The following is a 12,804-nucleotide window of genomic DNA, read 5'->3' as shown; positions in this document are numbered from 1 at the left end:
TATAACATTTATTATTAATTAAACTCACTTCATAAAGCAAAAGTATTGCTTGCTCTGCTGCTTTGCTTTTCAATATTTCCTGCTTTTAAAATAGCTTCGATCGTTAAACAATTTGTTGCAATATTTAGCAAAGAGCCAGAAAATTGTGCGCTCATTAAAATATATTAATCCTTCCGCTTGCAACTGCAACTGCAACTTCAACTTCAACTACTCGTTACACATGTTTTTCTAACCATCTCGGAGTTGCAGGCGAGTGATGTATGCGGAACTCTCGCTTTCGCTTTAAGAGATCATAAAGCAGTTTTAATGACCGTTTCGCTCTGCTCGTCGCTGTTGTTATTTGCCTGTCCCGCAAATAGAGTGAAAATCTAAAATACTAAAAACAAACGTGGAAACGTGAAAAAAATTGCCCTGGGCGCTGTCGTCTGGCATAATTCATTACTGTGTTGCAGACTTTGCTTGCGGCGCTCGTCAAAGAGTTGCAATTATATACATTTTAATTGCTGGCGAAATGTTCAAGGAAAAAACGAAAGTGGTTGTGTCCCTGGCAAAAGAAGAGTTGACTTAATGGCCCTTAAAGAACCATTAAAGGTTGAATTATGATTTCGAGGTCGTCGAGGCCGAAAAGCGAGGCACTCTCGATTTTATATCCCACAACATGACGTGCGTCAAAGTGAAATGCTCTTCAAAATGTTACCCATATGTGGTGACCTGGGTGTAACTACTATGTATCTATCTGCCATATATGTATATATACATACATATATATATATAGAAGATATATTTGTCTGTGTCCATCATATATCATTCATGACACATCTACATCGAGCTGATGTCGTGTGTGACAGTCGCTCGTCAGCAGGAATTCAAAATGACGCCTGTCACTGGGCCCCTTATTTATTGCACTTGCATGAGTGAGACTCCGTCTCCGTCGCCGACTTTGAGTCTGACCACTCGCTTGTCGCCCTCAGGTCCACATTCCTCATTCACAGTCGGCAGGCAAATGCATTTAAATATTCAATTCCAATGTACTTTCTGTATGCGGACAATCGCAATCCAGGCTCTGTCTCTGTCTCTGTCTCAGGCTCAGACGTCTTCCCCAATCTTTTGTCTTCCATGCTAACGGCGCGTTTAGCATTTATGCATATATATCTTTCTCGACTTCGTGTTTCGTTTTTCTTTTTTTGTTTTGTTTAAATGAATTAACACGAGAGACAGAACAAAGAATGCATAAATTACTCCAACAGACTTGAGTGCCATGATTTTGGCTTCCACAGCAACGCCCTCACAACTCCCCCTGCCTCTTCTCTTTCGACTGCTTGTCTCAGATCGAATTCACTAAGAACAAAAATCAGTGTCTTTGAGTCATTGAAATTGAAGGCCTTTTTCTGCTCAATTGACTCGTCGTGCTCCTCCAATTTAGGAGTTCAATGCGCCTCAACTGCTGTCTCGACTTCAAATCAGACAGAGGATTTTACCAAATTGCTAATAAATATGTCTGACGATATGTTTTTCATTTCTCTCTTTGCAGATCCTCGAAATACTTTGTGCATGGATACCTTTTACAATTGTAAGTTACTGTAATCCGATATCTGCTATAAAATATTAATTTAATTATTCTATCACATTCGCCTTATCACTGCCAATCAAACAGAATATTTTGATCTGCATATATTATTACATCGTCTGTGTTGATCATTCATAAACTCATGCATTTTATTGAGATCGCTTCAAAGTGTGTAAGGCAGTGAACTTGAAATTTTCTAGGAACTCTGTTTGTTTATTTGTTGCCTAATATGCAAATCAGGCTCTTAAGTGAACAGTCGCTACATTGTTGTCGAATACTTGAGCCCAGAAATAATAAATATGCGCCCTCTGATACCCTAACACTTGGGTTGCGTGTTAAAGTTTATTTTTCTCGTAATGTATGTATTATTAAATCAGTAAGAGGGTATACACAAAGTGTTATCTCTGTGATAAAACTTTTGATATTTTCAAATTGTTGGCAAGGCATTTCAATATTAATTTGAAAAGATCAATATTTGAAGACTCTAATTGTCTAAATTGTACATTTAAAACAATCGAACGGATGAAAATATATGAATTTTCCTTAAATAATAATTCATAAAAACGCTAGAATGAAGAATTTTTGTTAGAAAACAAAAATTCTTTCGTGTCCTTCATGAATAAAAAAGTATCTCTGACTGTCAACTGTCAGTCTTTGGCAATTATCGCTGCGAATTTATAGTTGATTCTAAAAATATTTCTCTTTCCAATCGCGTGGTAAAGCAATTAATCATTATTTGCACAAATTACCCCAAGGGTCCAAGCTATGTAGGCAGCACTTAAAGGCTTTAGTGCTGTGAGGACCCAACCCATAGCGAATCTATTTTACGGGTCTGTGTTTCGACGAATCATGATTTTATTGCGGCAATCGTAAATCGTTGATTTTATAGTAAATCGATGGCCATTTAGGCGCATAAACGTCCCCTGCATATTAAATATATATTTAGGTGAGTGGAGCGCTTATACGCTATATATTTTTGGTGTATCTCCGATCTCCAATGGGAGACAGACAATGCCGAAGGTGATTTATTTGTTTTTAAAGACGTGTTTAGCGCACAGTTTCTTAATTGCCGGAATCGTAAAACTGACTACAGATCATCGTAAAAGCCATCTCAGCAATGTTGTGTCACTTTTTTCTGTTGCTACTCAGCTCTGGCTGCTGTCGAAGTTGGAGCATTTTGTGGAGAGCAGAGATTACATCGAAAGTTATTAGAAAATTTCTATTTATGTGTAGATACTTGGGTCTGAATAAAGACACTTTTGGGCTCAATGTCAATAATGGAATATGGAAAATAGATACGAAATGCCAAACACAATGTCCGGAGCAGACGCACAACACAGAGCATAGCAGAAGAGAAACCACCCCGGCGAAGCAGCAGCGAAACGAGAGCAACCAGCAAGAGCGAGAGCGAGAGCGAGCAGGAAACCAAAACTAGAATGCGTTGAATGGGCCTGAGGGAGTGAGAGAGGGAGAGAAAGAAGCAATGACAGCAGCAACAACAAGAATTTCAGCATTTCCAAAATCAAATATGGCCGAATTAAATGTTCTTGCTCTGCTCTTTGTGCGCTCCTTCGTCGACAGCCATTGTTGCCATGACAACCGGTTGCATGCTGCCGTCGACAAGGGGAAAAGGGACAGACAACAACGTAAATGCGAGAGACGAGACCGAAGCGTCGCATGTTCATAAATTCATTCGGCGTTGCTATTGTCGATGCTCTTCTTCTTCTCGTGGTTGTTTTGTTGCTGTTGTTGTCGTTGTCAAGTGAGTTTTTCGTTTCATTTCGTTATCTCTGGTCGCTGCTTTTGCCTGTTTCTCTTCCTCTCCGGCTACATGTAAAATGCGTTGATTGCTCCTCGCTTGCTCCCCTTCTTCCCATTTCAACATTTCCAATGCCAGCTGAGGTTCAATGGCTTCTCGACAACCGGCAAGATCGGAAAAACTGTCGCTTCACTTGTCGGTCGTCGTTATTTAGAGTTAATCATCTAAAAATGTAGCAAGCTACACCACGTGTCTTTAGTTAATGCCTATTTATAGTAAAACTTTGCCAGACAAACAAACTTTTGCTTAAATATTTATTACTATTAATATAAAATAAACAAATACTTATTTGTCTAGTCAATTATCAACTCTCAGTTTCTTGGCTATTAGTAATACTCGCATTTTATGTGCTGCGATTCTGATTAGAATGGAATTCCAACCCTTATCGTCGCATGTCAGATTGTGCGCAGTCCATCGAAGCAAACACATTGAACTGAAGTTGTGTCTCTTACGCAACAGATGGCGCTCGCCATGTTGCGACAACTGTCGCTTGAAGCGCTGCACATAACGAATTTCAAGCTATCAACTTACTATTGAACAATTATTTCTGTCTATTATATTACAATATATATTTATTTTTTAATACATTTTTATTAAAATTGTAAACCATAACGCTCGAGTTATTGTTTGCTTATATACCTTTTTCTTGTAGTTTCATATTGCAGTAAAACAAAATTAAAATTAAAATAAAAGGACCGGAATTTAGTATTTGAATCATAACCTGCACAGCACATGCGATAATAAATCTTTTCTATCAAGTAAAGAAAGTATTGAGCTTGAAGTCTCTACAAATTTTAAAACGATATTATTTACTTATTTTTTATGCGTATAAAAATACATTTCATGAAATAGTTTTGTCCATACGTTTAGCTAATATTGCCAGATGCTTTATAACCAACATAAAATGGCCATTTTCCATATTTAATAACTCCCCAAGCATGCTTTGCATGCAATGTTAATTAACTGGCACATCTTAAATAAAGGCAATTGACTTTTGGAATTAAATAAATTCCGCTTTAAGACAATAGAATAGCGCCTCTTCAAGTTTTTAATCTTTCTTTAATTTAAAACATCTCCAACAACTCATAATATATTCCAAAATATTTTAAATATTTTAAAATAAATCAAAAACATTCTGGCTTCAAATGATTTTTATATGCGTTTTATTTATTTTTATTTTTCTGTTTTGTATGAAATCAAAGTATCAGTTATCCACATCCACATATTAATCATCAGAGTGCGCATTGACATGCTCCAAGCAACTCAAATCAGCTGTTCGACCAAGCTCTTCATGTTCGGTTGTAACTCAACGTTTCCCCAGTCAGCGGGGCGTCCATCAAAAATGTCGCAGTGCAACAAGTGGCAAGTGACAGTGGCTGAAAAGTTTTTGTTCCCCAAAACAAATGAAATGAAGACACAAATATTTTTGAATTTTGTTTAACTTTTAATGCGAACGAGTTTATTTATTCAAAGTGAAACGGTTTACAGCAGATATGTATTAAAGTGTGTTAATGAAAGTGAACTCGTAAGTGCAGTGTAGTAATCAATTGTTTTTTTTTTATATATACATATATATTTTGACACATCCCGCGTTGATGGTGTTTCCTCGTGTTACGTATACTGAAGGTATACCGGATAGGATACACTCAGGATACATTCAGTATACGTATACGAAGTTGCACAGGTTCTACAACAGCTACAAACAAATCGTGAAGTGAAGATAATAAATATACCGTATCCTTAGCGAAAAACAAACACTGTGTGCTGCGGTGCGCGTGTGGACAGCTGCCGTTGTTGACCCGACGATTGCACGGCCGCAACTGAGTCGCCGGCAGGAAAAACTAACCGGCGACTACCCGTAATTGTCGTTTCCTTCTTCGTACCGGCTCGTGTCCGTGTCGTATCGTGCCGTGTCGTGTCGTGTTGTGCGTGAGAGACAAGAGACATAAGGCAACGCAACGAGAACGCAACGCTTCCGCCTTTTGCTCTGCCTGCCAGCCGGATGTCCTTTAATGCAGTTGGTGGTTGCTGACAGTAGCTCGACATTTACTGTGCCAAGAATCTAGCCAAAAAGATTTAGATAAACTCTGGCACTTGTCGCACAGCGAACGTGCTTCGCCTGCTCAGCATAACGGGGACTACGTCTTCTTGAAGTCATCTACAGGCGACATCCTAGTAACAGGTGAAAGAGAAGAGAGCAAAAGATTAACAATAATAAATTTACCAAGTTACTGCCTGACTACAGCTTTGCCTCTTGGTCGCTCCTTGGCTGCCAAGTTAGACGCAAACTAATGCTGCAACTATTTCGCCAATCGCGATAATCACCCTTTGTTGGCAGCAGGATAAAACAGCCGAGGGAGCCGCCTCACTCCTTGCCCCATCCCACACCAACTACGGCTCGGGTGCACGTCCTTCCATTTAATCCAAGAAGGCAAACACACACATACACACACACAAGCTGAGGAGCAAGTCCCTGGCTGGCAAACAAACAGCCAGCCAACCAGCCAAACTCTCTGGCAATCTAATGCCTAAGATAAAATTCAAAATTTATAATATTGCACAGTTTGCCCGATATAAAACGTAAACTTATGGCTCTCGAAGAGTACGTGCCATATTTTTCTATGTATATGTATGTGCCACACTCAGCTACTTCCACAATTGTATGTGTGTATGTGTGTGTGCGTGTCTCTCCATGTGTGTGTGTGTGTGCTTGTTTGGCTGTGCCCAACCCTTGCACGACAAAGAGTCACGAGCTCGTTATGCTTGTGAGATTTCATTTGTGTGTGCAGCCAGAAGGTCCAACCCCCAGGCACAATGGGTAAATCCCGTTAAAAACTGCTAACATTTCAGAGAAAAACCAATATCTATACCTATCTTTATCTATTAATGGTATTTAAGTAAAACTAATTTAAAAATGTTTTTATTTTATAAATTAAATGTATCTTTTTAATATTGAAACTACCTAAAATTTAGTTATAATTTTTTTAGTAATATATTTTTCTTAATAATAAATTCATTTCAGCATTGCTTAGAAATTCGAATTTTTAGCATTATTCAAAGTTTCGGCTTAGTTAATTATCTCCAAAGAAGAAAAAGATAAAATATTTGAAATTTGAAAATGTAGAAATGACCTCAAGAAAAATTAGAAATGCTTTAAGTATAATATATTGAGTGTTATAAAAGAACTGAACTTAGAAAAAATGTAATTAGCATTTGATTTAACAATAAATATATTTGATTATCTAAAACTATTTTGTTTTAATTTGAACAAAAGTCAAGTTACTTTTTCTATAATAAAGCAACAGCTGCCACTTGTAATATTGAGCAACGTTAAACATTTGTTTTGCCCCACTGTTTGTGGGCCTAGCCATGATTGTATTTTGCAAAGCGCACCACCGAACGCCACGTGGGTTAGACAATCTATTGGGGGTTGAGGGTTCGCTCTCTATGCTATGTGTGTGTGTGTGTGCGTCGCGAAAGTAGATGAGAAGGGACTCAAATGGAAGGGAAGGGGACAACACACAAAACGGCCGTTACAACCATAAATATCATTTTTTTATTGGCACAACCCTAAATGGCGGCATTTGGCAAAGCAAATTCCAATGCAAAACGCTCCTCCGGCAACGTGGAGTGAGAAAGGGGAGGCAGGAGATGAGGGGAAGTAACGACACGCGGACAAACGGACTGGCAAAATGGACATAGAGACAGCGACAAGACAGCGGCCGCATAACGAGCGCCAAGGGCGGTTTCATCCTGATCATGGGATTGGGATTGAGAATGCGAATGCGAATGGGATGGTGGAAAGGGGGCCGAGTGACGGACGGGCGGGTTGTCGTTGCCCACCTTTAAGAATGTGCGACAATTTGCAAACGCAACGATCCGTGTGGAGCAGTCAGTAAAATAACCAAATGGTAGACGATGGTTTGGGGATAGGAATGGGACGTAGAAGATGGAAAGATGGAATCCGAAAAATCTCTAGATGCTCAGAAATCGCATTGTACATTGAACGCAGAATACGTGACTTTATGGTGAATCGTTGCTCGGCCCAAGGTGCTAAATGCTGCTCATGAGTTGAGTTGAGTAGTTGATGCTGCAACATCGTTTGATATTTGCACGCTTCGTTTGCTAGCCCCATAGAGTAGAGCACAATTGAACTGAACTCAACTGAGCTAAAGTGAGCTGAAAAGGCGGGACTCGCAGACAGACAAAGACGTCATAAACGAAGGGAAACAATTGCTTGAAATTACAGACGCCATTGCGCCATTGTTGGCAGCAGACGCATAGCAAATCCCCCAGCTCTAGTTCCAGTTTCAACCCCAACCCCAAACCTTAGCTGGAGTTTCCCCAACCCTTAGCCCAGTTATATCTATACTCTCGCACTTTCTACATTCCCACCTGACTGTCTGTCTGTTCTGGACTCACTGAGCTGACGGCCTGCGCTTTCAGTTGATTGTTTCCTCGTGCCATAGCGGGGAAGGAGGAGGAAACAGCTCAACCGCAGCCACACCCAGAACACCCCACCCACCCATCACGCCCCCTCACACTTCTCCTTTAAACAGACCCACGCAGCAATTGTAAAATATCCCACACTTGATTCTGCATTTGTTACCTCAGTTCCTCTGTCTTTGGGGCGTAGTTTTCAAATGAGTTTTTCACTTTTTTTTTCTTTTTTTTTCTCTCTACTTTTGGCTTCTCAATTATTTTCAGCATCGAGACAACGCGCTCGCTTTTTTCGCTTTTTTTTCTTGTTATCACCCATTGGGGATTATGTCTCGAAAATTGAAGTTTAATTTAGTTTTTAAATTAGTTTCACCTTAAACTGACTTTGACTGCAAACAAAAAAGTTCACGCAAACAAATCGAATTTAAAAGTTCAGAAAAACTATAGCAAATTTTCGTTTGAATTTCCCTCGCTCTCCCTCAATGCTGACCCTAACTAATTTAGCATAATGAATAGCATTCATATCTAGATACGAGTGTCGCATTCGTATTCGTTTTCGTATTCAACCCGATAGCAAAAACTATTTGATATCAAGTGTAATTTAAATTTTAGAGCAAACGCAATGTGCTTGTGGTTCTAAGAAGCAAGAAGGATGGGGCAGAGAGGTGGCAGACGCTGGGCAATATTGCGTCAACGACTTGCAAACAAAATTAGAAAAGAAAACCCTAGCGGTGGGTAGCATATGCTGCTGAGTGCGCGCCGGCATCAAAATGACTACACAAACTTTTCAAATTAGATTTCACACCCAAAACTAAACACAAGACGGTGGTGGAGACGACAGCGTGAGATTGGAGTTGAGGATGAGGATGAGGCAACAGTCCAAGTGGCAGTCATGACACTTGCGCACAGAGTTTGCAATTGGGATTGGGATTGGGTTGGTTTCACTTCGGTGTCGGTGGCGTATGAGCAACATGCGACAGCTGTGCTAAACCTTCAAGTGGAAGCAACTACGAAATGGACACAATTAGTGTGCAATTTATGCGCCAAGGAGCAGCAGCAGAAGCTTCAACAGCAGCAGCAGCGGGTAGCAACAGCAGACAATGTGATTGTCTCTTGTCTGCGTTGCAATTTGAATGACCAAATTAGACGCCCCGTTTATGGGAGTCTCATACGTTTATGGGAGTCTCATAGCCACGCCTTCCATCGTCGCCTGCCCCATACCTGTTTCTCTTGCCGTCTGCGAGCAATTTTCCCATTTAGAGCAGAGCTGAGCTGAGCAGAGCGATGTGTGGGCAGCGGACACACAATTTGACAATACCCAAGGCAAGCTTTGAATATTGTCTGTCTGTCGCCTCTTTGTGCTTCGTGAAGCGCGTGGCATTAAATTTAATGCGCTGTGTGGTAGGCATGCATATGTGGCATTTGAGGCAGCAACAACCGCAGCAGCCACTGTCGCCCATAAATGTAAATTCTGCGGGACCTTCTTACAGCTTCATTATGGTGAAGCAACCACCACAAAAGCAGCATCGGCAGCAGCTACAGCACCACACACACATAAATCAATATGAACCTCGCTGTCGTTTGATAATTTGCGAATAATGCGAGACAGTCAGACAACCATATTGTGCACCAATCCATGCTCTATATATACACGTACATATATATATCACATATGTGTGATATGTGAGACTGACACTTCACGCCTGCATCTGCCACATAATGCGAATAAAATGGCAAATGTTAAATGTCCGAAGCGGCCCAACGTGTGAACGTCCCTCGAATTCGCCCCTGTGTTCTCCGTTCTCTGTTTCTGTTTCTGTCTCTTTCTCTTTTTGTTCGTTCGTCGTAGGTGCGAGAGTGCGTAATTATGCGTTCGCAGTCGTAAAACTTAACTTTACGACTGCACATCATGATTGGGCTGCTCCCTTCTCCTTCTACCCTCCATTCAGTGCTGTCTGCTGCCATTTGATTGATTTATACGTGTGTGAAAATCAAGTGAGGCCAGACTGCAGCTCGTAAAGCAAAACTAACTGCGTGTCTTAGAATTGCAATTGACTTGGCTTCGTTTCTATTGCCTTGGCTGCATAATATACAATACATATATATTCAAGAGTCGTACAAGAGTTGCGAGCAGCAGTTTTGCGCACTTTTAATGCGCATACGCCCCATTGGCCGTGTGAAAACTTGAAATGGGGGAGCGTATTCAATATGCAAAAGGTAATTCTATTTCAAGTCGGTGATTACAATAAAGTCAGGGAAAGTGGAATATAATAATATTGAAATATTAGTGTAAATTTCTAATTATTAATTATTTATTAATTATTTAATAGTTTAATTAGAAGAGTTGTAGAAAATTTACGTATTCTAATTAATATTTTCATTTCTGTGAGTTTTCCTTTTGTCTCATAAGAATATTCAATTGCATTATTACTAAAATGTTTATATAGATTATGTAGTAGCTTACCCAAATGTTATCGCATCATGGATTCTGCTAAAGAGAGTGAGAAATAAAATTCATAACAGCAAAGCATGCAAACAATGCATAGGAAAAATAACCTGCCTCAATAACAAATTTAAGCTGAAAAGCAAGCGGAAAACAAAATAGCAAAAGTCTAGGCTCGATAAGGAATACAGTGTAAATCAAATGAAAGCAGAAAAGAAATGTGCGAAAGTGGCGAAATGGCAAATGACGAATAATTGGCGTAATCATTGCTCAGTGTTCTTACAGCACTTTTGGAGCCGCAGACATTCATCGTAGCTTAGTGTTTATTGTTGTTGCCTTCGTTGCGGGTTTCCTGCACGCCCCGTTCGTTCGTTTGTCTGGCAGTCCGTCAATCACTCAGTCGCTCAGTCAGTCATTCAAAGCTCGTTGCCCGAAGTGCTTACTTATCATCCCAGACAGATGATGATGTCGCTCTTGCTTACTCAGTCACTCAAGTCTCTCCACAAACTGACGCTATCTCTGTCGCACCTCACGTAGGCTGTTTTTGGGGGCTCTTTTGTGCGTGCATTCGTATGCGAGTTTGTGTGTGTGACGTCGTTGCTAGCGAATTGGCGGTCGAAAGCAAAACAAACCATAAACGTGCGTAGCAAACGCGAAAGCGAAGCAAAGGCGAAAATGAAAACGAAAACAAGCGACGAAACGAAACGAAACGAGACACATACAGCAAAAATGTCAGGCAACATTTTTCGTCAAAGGGTCGACCTCGAACCCAGCCCCCCAATTGCCCCCTTTGCCCACAAGAGAGCCATAAGTCAATGTCAATGGCACGCAGACAGACAAACGAGGGAGCGAGAGTGAGAGAGCAGTAAGTCTGTGGGACTGTGCTTTGAAAGTGTTTCCATGTTTAATAAGACCTTGACATGCGACAGTCAACTGTCAACTGAAAATGAGCACAAATTTGTTATTTGGTGTTTATGGGCGGCGTTTAAAATAGACTTAGGAAAGGAGGGGTAGAGAGACCAAACGGATGCAGCTGAAAGAGAAGAAGAGGTAAAATTATTATATTTACGTTTCGTGAAAGTTTCAAATTAATTTTAATATTTTCGATATTCTTATCAGCTGTAGGTTGAAACAAGTTTCCAAGCAAGCACACACACACATACATACTCACACGCACACTGACACACTCTGCTGCAGTCACAAAATGCAAACCTGTTTTTCCTCTGCCACAGCGCATTTTTAGCGGTAAACAAAAAGCACGCCAAACTATAAATTTCGATAATTCACATTAAGATTGACACATAAAAATTTAAGAACTTAAGAACTCAAAATGTTTTAATTTAAATCCTCACACACACACGCACTTAATATGTATTGTTATCGATAACATTTTAATATAGTTTTTCTGTGTTTTATTTTTTTTTTTTTTGGTTGTAAAGTGAAGTACTTGAAGTTTATTTTTAGAATGCCGCAAAATATATTGTTGGGACGTTTATTTTTTTGGCGGATGTTTGCTTTTCAACGTTTTGCGTTCATTTGAAGCCGTCGCCCGACGATTTCTTGTGCGACGCTTGCTGCCGCTGCCTCTGCCGACGCGAACGACGCCACACCGACGTCGACAGCAGTTTTTGTGACTGCGACGCAAAGCGCACGCGGCGGCCTCTGTTTCTGTATCTGTGCGTATCTCATAGATATCGCCCCATGGCGTACACAGTCGAGAGTATCTGTGTGCCCTGTTCGCGTATCTGTGAGACATGCGAGTGTGTGTGTGTGTGTGTGTTTATACACACACATACTCTGACTATGCTAACAGCTCAACAAATGTCCCATGTGCGCTTGCTGCTGGTACTTTTTCTTTTGGGGCCTCAGCTGGCTGGGCAGTTACACTAACAGCCGTTTACAGTTACTACTTGGGTAATTTACTTGCATTGCAAATTCGAAATTGGGAAATTTCACACAAACTGGCGTTGTGTGTCGGCAGCGCAGTCGACGTATGGCTCGCCTCGCACACTGTTAAATTTCCCAACCACGTGCTTCGTTCGCATTGTTATTGCTTTTTCGCTTTTCGCTTTTGACTTTGTTTTGCTTTTGTTATTGTGCTTTCTGAGCAAAAAGAGCTTTTAGCTTTGCATTTTGCTTGCTATTCTCTAGTACATAACCTCGCCATTTACATTGCTTTTACTGTTGTTGTTGTTATTGTTGCTGTTTTTTTTTGCTTTGTTTTGTGCCAATCGCCGGCGCGTCTTCAATTCATTTATGAGGCTCTTTTAGGGCTGTCTGCGACCCATTTTGAGTTTGGTTTCTCTTGTTTGGTCTCGACCCCTGCTCCCCTTCCTCCCCCTTTCGTCATGCCTACATCTCGTTCTTATTGTTGTTGTTGCAATTAATGACCATTTGAATTATATTTGCGCTCGTAAAATTTACAAGAATTGTTTGCTGGCATTTCGTTTGCAGCCATCCTCTCAACGGCTTCTCCTTCTTCCTCCTCCTCCTCCTCTTCCTCCATTCTCCAACCTACACGAAATCCAGTTTCCC

The 12,804-nt window shown here is 40.5% G+C and overlaps 1 long non-coding RNA gene across 1 annotated transcript in view; it reads left to right on the top strand.

The window, feature by feature from the left end:
* LOC117575663 (uncharacterized) overlaps nucleotides 1-12,804 on the top strand; it is a 112,842-nt gene that overhangs the window by 75,375 nt on the left and 24,663 nt on the right. The window contains exon 4 of the long non-coding RNA XR_007955276.1: nucleotides 1,532-1,570. This is a non-coding gene — a long non-coding RNA (uncharacterized LOC117575663). The remainder of the gene's footprint in view (nucleotides 1-1,531; nucleotides 1,571-12,804) is intronic.

Source organism: Drosophila albomicans, chromosome 2R (assembly GCF_009650485.2).
Source record: "Drosophila albomicans strain 15112-1751.03 chromosome 2R, ASM965048v2, whole genome shotgun sequence".
NCBI classification, from domain to species: Eukaryota; Metazoa; Arthropoda; class Insecta; order Diptera; family Drosophilidae; genus Drosophila; species Drosophila albomicans.
Note: the sequence above shows the minus strand (reverse complement) of the source record. Positions and strands in the feature narration are given on the sequence as shown.